The sequence below is a fragment of the Pteropus vampyrus genome, unplaced genomic scaffold (assembly GCF_000151845.1).
Source record: "Pteropus vampyrus isolate Shadow unplaced genomic scaffold, Pvam_2.0 Scaffold4, whole genome shotgun sequence".
Lineage (NCBI taxonomy): Eukaryota > Metazoa > Chordata > Mammalia > Chiroptera > Pteropodidae > Pteropus > Pteropus vampyrus.
The window spans coordinates 4,149,248-4,156,055 of NW_011888785.1; the positions used below are offsets into that span (position 1 = coordinate 4,149,248).

At 36.0% G+C, this 6,808-nt stretch overlaps 1 protein-coding gene across 1 annotated transcript in view; it reads left to right on the forward strand.

The window, feature by feature from the left end:
* Positions 1-6,684: 6,684 nt before the first annotated feature.
* The window catches only part of ISPD (isoprenoid synthase domain containing), a 247,969-nt gene continuing 247,845 nt past the window's right edge, over positions 6,685-6,808 (forward strand). Inside the window, exon 1 of the mRNA XM_011362888.2 lies at positions 6,685-6,777. The gene's annotated coding sequence lies outside the window, so the exon portion shown is untranslated. The remainder of the gene's footprint in view (positions 6,778-6,808) is intronic.

Below are 6,808 nucleotides of genomic sequence, written 5' to 3' on the forward strand. Positions count from 1 at the left end.
AGAAAAATGAAGCAAACTTAATCTAAAATTCTTTAATAATAATAATAATAATAATAATAATAATAAAATCCCTAAGATAAATCTTCCAAGGTACACTGACATGCAGAAACAAACAGAAAAGGAAGTTTTAAGCCTTTTCAGATATGAAGATGAGAGCCACTTCTATTTATTGAGTATTTCTGTATGCATTAAAAAGTAGACATGCCAAAAGGAGGTTATAAAATTGTAGTATACATTTAACAAAACTATGCTGTAGACATTCCTAGTACAATAGAATATGTTTTATTATTTACAAGATAATTAAAGGGTTTATTAAAAAAACCGTGGGTGCACTGAGATCTACTTACGGGGCTTACATTTAATGAATGGTGTTTTCTCTCTTCAGTCACACAGTGCAGTTCTAACAATGTACAACTTCATTTAGAGATCATAGGCAACTTGTAAATCTGAAGCTCTTCCTGAGCATGAAGCTGTATTAGTTTCTTATTGTTGTCAAAATTACAATAAATTTAGTGGCTTAAAACAGTACATGTTTATTATCTTAGTATTCTGGATGTCCGAAGTCTGAAAATGGGTTGGAGGACTATGTGCTGGAATTTCTAGGTGAAAATCTGTTTCCTTGCCTTATTCAGCTTCTAGAAGCTTCCTGAATTCCTTGGCTCATAGCCCTGTATCACTCAGACCCCTGCTTCTATCCTCACATTTCTTTTTCTAATTTGTACCTCCCTCTTCTAAGGACCATTGGGATTACACTGGATCAACCTGGGTAATACAGAGTACTCTCCTTATCTCAAGAGCTTTAACTTAAATCACACACAGCTGTCCTTTTGTAATGTCAGGTCACATATCCATAGGTTTTTGTTGCTACTGCCTTTGCATGAAAGTCAGCAAGGGCATTTTAAATACAGAAATGCCTTTAACTCTTACTATTGAGAAAATTTAGGTTTCTTAAGCAATCAAAGATCTGATTAAGATGATATACAACACAGAAAACTGTTTCGATAAAACACAGAATCTTTGCTTTCTTGGCAGAAGAATTTTCACAGTTATCAGGAGCAGACCAATAGTATGAAAAAACTTTGTCTTTTTAGCAGATGAAAGAATATTAAGAATATACACTATTGATACTAAAGCTTATTAAAAAAAAAAAACAACCCTTCTAACAAATGCATTCAATCTTATCCAGCTTGATCACACATAAAATTTCTTTCTCAAGATTTCTTTTCACAAACCTTCTACGACTTTCCTTGTTCCTGTTTGTCTCTTATTCTCTTATCCATTCAGAAATAACCAACTTATTTTAGAACCGTTTTCTTTTAATTAGCTCAGAATGTATTTCTATAGCTTATACCTTCTATTACTGAAAATGTATAATTTCCTCCCATATTAATTGGAATTTTTAACTCTTAGAAACCTTAATTCCTAGTGAAAACTAAGAAGTAAGCAATTGTGAATTGTCTGTTACACCAATATTCTTGAGATTAATAAATTATAAATATTCTATAATTTCTAGAAATATTTGCTTTTCACAGAATAGTCTTTCAATGAGGCAAAAGACTTGTTTACTAACAAACCCGAATAGCTTTAGTTTCTCTGTAATCGGAAGCCAAAAGTAATAAGAAGCCAAATGTAGATAAACCTATGTTCAGTAATTAATATTTCATTATTTTATCTTATTTGGAAATGATCTAAATAGTCAATGAATTTCTATCATTTAATTTAATGTAGCAAAACTTTAAAAGTTTCAAGTTATCAAAGAGATTTAGGAAATCATTTTTAAGTACACATAAAACATAATTATTACCAAAGAATTCACCTTAAAAAAAACTTTTCTATGTTTACATCTATTTAATTCACTTGTTCTTAACAATTATGTTTAGATCACCTGTGAAAATTTCATCATACCAAGTTATTTGACCTGCTAACAAATTTTGCAACAGAGATAATATAAACTCATCTGACTAATGAGCCTAGATAAAATAGAAGTATTATACTTGATGATAACTCTGTGAAGACATGCCTGTTTTAATTAAACCAATAAACTTAATTAGCTGACACCAAATATTTCTCCAGACTACGTGAACCTGAAAAGCATTTGGTTAGTTTCTACTATGTTTTTGAGTTTTTTTAATATAAGCATTTGTTTAAGCCAATTAAATGGAGCTCTTTTATAAATTAGCAATACCGTCCGGAGATTAAAAAAAAAAAATACCACACCAACATGTAAACATACAGACAGATGCAAACAGAGACCTCCCACCCTTCATTTAAAAATTTTAGCCATGAGACAGGTAATAAGTTAAGTTCATCTGCTCAGATGACTAAAGCTTTTTTCTTGTTAATATTGTAAAGAGAAGGCAATCTTGGAACCAGAATAGTTTGTGCTTTCAAAAAATCCTTCATTTCCTATTTTTTTCTTCAGTCTTAGTAATTGAAGATAGCTTTGAACTACTTCTAGACTGCATTTCTGGTTTCGCCAAGATTTGTAAGATAAGAACACATGCTCTCAATTTCCCAAAGAATCGGTTATAACTTAAGTGACATCATAAGTTGATCTACCTGTCCAACTACATCACCTCTAATTTGCTCCTTTCCCTCTGGGTACATAGTTTTATTTGAGCTTCGGAGGAGGCACCCCTTCCCACCTTAAGTTCCTATCAATCTCTGAAATCCAGCTGTCAATTTGGCCAAATTGTTTTTATCATAGAGTTATTAAATCCTTTCAAATACCTGTCAGGTTTCAGCTAGGACAACAGTAAATATTTCTGGGAGTATTAAATAGTATCATGGACTCAAATGAACTCAAAAAAGTTATTAACTTCCAGAGTCATTCCCTTTGATAGCAAAAAGAAAGAACTGACAGCTTGCATGTCCCAGGCAAGCAGAAAGCCAAGCCAAACTCTTAGGACACAGGCAACAGCTATCCCTGGGAAAGAAAGAATCAATAACTGATTGCTTGGATTTGGGAAGGAGGAGACAATGTGAAATTTTATTTCCCTTCCTCACTGGGCTCAGGAGGTAATCTATTTACAAAAGATTTCTAAGGATCCTCCTGGGGTTTAAGAAGTTCTCTAATTATGCTTCTTAGATCAGGGAATAAATGATATTAGAGGACAATCCCCTATAAGGGGTAATGTCAGTCTTACAGTTCTTTATTTTTAGGTACTTTTATCTCTTTCATTTTGCATTAGTCTTTTGCAACAAATCCTTCAATGAAGCTATTTTAGAATTTTTTTTTGAAGCCTTATGGAGGCTCTTGCATACCAATTAAATATAGGTATATTATTCTGTATATTTGATTTGGAAGCCCTTGCTTTTAAGTGCATTTTTAAATGACCTCACCTAATTGGAATGCTGCTCATAACTGACATTGTAATTTTAAGTTATAATTTCCTTGAGGGCTGACAGCAGATTGGTAGGACCCAACTGTAAATTGAATTTAGCTCACACTGTTGTCTGGCCATGTTTTGGAGCTTCCAACTTGACAGTTACCAAGCCAAACTTTTAGACATAAAATTTTTAGGTTGTGTTCAGCAAGATTTGCCATTTTTCCCTTTTCTTTTATTTCTTTAAGAATAGGACAATTGTATTTCCAATGTCCTGATTTTTTATAATATCTGCAAATGTCTGAAGGCAAAAAAATGTCTGAAGGAAAGGGTCTGAGCGGACTTTGATTTTCATTATAATTTCTGTCCTTCCATCTTATTAAGGGTATCTTAATAACTAGCTGTTAATGACAATATGTGAGCTCTGTAAAAAATATTTTCTTTCTTTTCAATTTAGAAGTTTTTCCAATTCAAAGGATCTACTGTCTGGCCTTGATTAGTAGGATCTTAACAGTGACTCAAATCAATAAGAATGTATAAATAAATACAAGAGGCATTCTCAAAGGAGAATGCTAAAGGATGCAACCCTCACAAGATACAAGTTAAGTCCCAGAATAAGAAACAGCCATTCCAAAGCACGAGGAATCGTGTGTTTTCCCCTGATTCTGATTCCCTAAGCTTGCATCCGCAGTCTACTCACTCTGCTGCCCGCCAGAAGCATGTGCATCCTCCAACTGGCAGAAAAGAAGAAAGGTAAATACAGGATCCTGTTTTTACCATGTCCGGGCAGGAATGGCTAGACATAGAAAACTCCCTTGAGAGCTTGGTGTGGCTGGACAGAAAGCACAGCACACCCCAGGAAGTGCACCCACTGGATGGTGAGGGCCAGAGAGAAAATATTCTCACCAGTCATTAAGGCTAAGTTCCCAGGACATGTAACAAGCCGAAAGGAGAGACACAAGACAGAGATGGAGAAAGACACAATCAACAAAACCCATGAGTACTTATAAAAAGTAACCAAGAGTCACTAAGCCCAAGAAACTAGTTTCACAAATATGTTCTCCTGCTAATTTAAATTTAATAATAAACAAAAGGGACTCTTACCACTCTGTTTCCACCAAACTGTAGGTAGAGATCTGGGGGTCTGACTTGGCAAAAATTCTTACCTTTTTTGCTGGCTCATGCTAGTGGTTCCAGGATCTTCGTACTGTCGCAGCTTCCAGGTAAGCAGTGCCCAGACAATGAGGTATCCTCCTCACAGCATGCATTTCAAATGCCTGTTGTAGAGAAGATATTCTCATAATGTGGCTGCTATAACTTCATATGAAGTAACGTGGAAACTATATCTTTTACCCGAAATATGCACGATAGGGAACTAATTATTTATATCTATATAAAAAGGGAGAAAAAATTGTTGCTTCTCATAGTGTGATATACAAATGAACAGTTAGTCCTTTTTTCTGTACAAGTCTGTCTGTTAAAAATCGTTAATACATAGTATATAAGATCTAAAGATTCATAGTGAACAGAGCAAAATTAATATATTTGCTCTAAGTACAAAAATAAATCAATAAAATAAGATTTTGGCTAAAGCATATCAAAGTTGAATGGTATATAATGCTTTTTTTCCCAAGACTAAGAAAATGAACACTAGCTTTTAACTCTACTGTTAGATTAAAATGGGTAAAAATACTGGCGTATTGATGTTTCATAACATTTGTCCATCCATCTTTCTCTATCTGAGGTGGAACCAGGATGCCTCTGGAGGTTAATGAAAGATAATCGAGGTGCACATTTCTCTGTCCCATTGTGTGACTTGAATTTAAACCTCTTCCAAATTTCTTCAAGGGAGGTGGAGGGGAGGGAGGCCTGAACCTCCACTGCCTATTCACAGCTTCTAAGTTTAAAGGGACCCTGAGGTATGTGAGGAAGGCTGACACTTCCACCTGCAGCACTTATAATAAAAGGCATTATAGGATCAATATTAATAGAAACAATTAGCTGATTTGCCTTTCTGCTTGTCTAGATAGACTCATTCATTTATGAATCTGGTTAGGCAATAGATATCGAGTGCATAGTATAGGCCAGACACAGGTGTGGTAGTGGTGCTACAAAGTCAAGTGTATTATGATGGCTACTTTTGAATTAGGAATCAGTGACCTAACAATCAACTAGAATGAAATTAAATGTCAGTAATAATAACTGATTAAAAGTGAAAGTTCTTGCAATAATAAGAATAAAAAGAAGATAGGAGAAGCAAATTTATATCTTAATTTTGTATGCTTTAATCTAAACTGGGAAAAATTGGTCCAAATACTGAATTGGAATATATAACCTGATATTTTTAGTACTCGATTCCCCTTTTATGAACTTTATATTAACTATTGATGGGTGAAGATTAATAAATACGAAATAGCAAATACTTAATTATATATACTTCGATTCACATTAATTTATTAAATCAGTAGTTCATTTAATAAATATTTGTTAAGCTTCTGTTATACTCCAGGACCTGAGCACACAACCCAAACCAAAAAAATAAAGGCCCCTACTATCATGGAATTTACATTTTGGGACATTAATACACCATGCTGTGACACTTCACACACTTCATTGCATTTTCATGGTAAACACTGCCAGCAAGAACAGCACTAAATAAGGGCAAGATATGCTTCAGGACCGGAATTCAACTCTGTAGTTCTGTGCAAGTGCCTTAAGACAGCTCTGCCATTAGGTGTGCAATCTCACACAGGTTACTTAAACATTAAAACCTTATTTCCTCCGTAAAAGAGAAACAATAATAGTTGGGGGTCACCCCAGGATTAAATGAGATAATGTGCCATCGTTCAACAATTATTAGTATAGTTGCTTTGGTTCTGTGGTTCCAAAACGAGCCTGCTCATTAGAATCACCTGGGGACTTTACAAACATCCCAAATCTCAGGCCACACACCAGACCAATTAAACCCCGGTCTGAGGCTGGGACATGTAGGTGTCAGTACTTTTGTATGACTCCAGGAGGGTTCAACTTGCAAATGTGGGAACCTCAGCAGTTTGGCTTATTGATGTTTCATAACATTTGCTCATCCATCTTTCTTTACCCAAGGTGGAATCAGGAAGCCTCCGGAGCTTGATGAAAGATAATCGATGTGCACATTTCTGTCCCATCATGCGACTTGAATTTAATTCTCTTCCAAATTTCTTCAAGGGGAGGTGGAGGGGAGGGAGTCCTGGACCTCACAGCTTCTAAGTTTAAGGGGACCCTGAGGTATATGAGGAGGGCTGACACTTCCACCTGCGGCGCTAGCTGGGCCTGCCAGAGGCAAAGCGACAAGCTGGGAAACAGCCTTCCCGGGGGCGCTGGGCTCAGAGGCCGCGGACGCGCCTGGAGGAAAGATCGGAAGCCGGAGCGTTCCCTGGGGACCCACAACCGACTGGCCCATTCCGCCCGGGTGGGAGCCGTCTGCGTGCTCTGCACCCCTG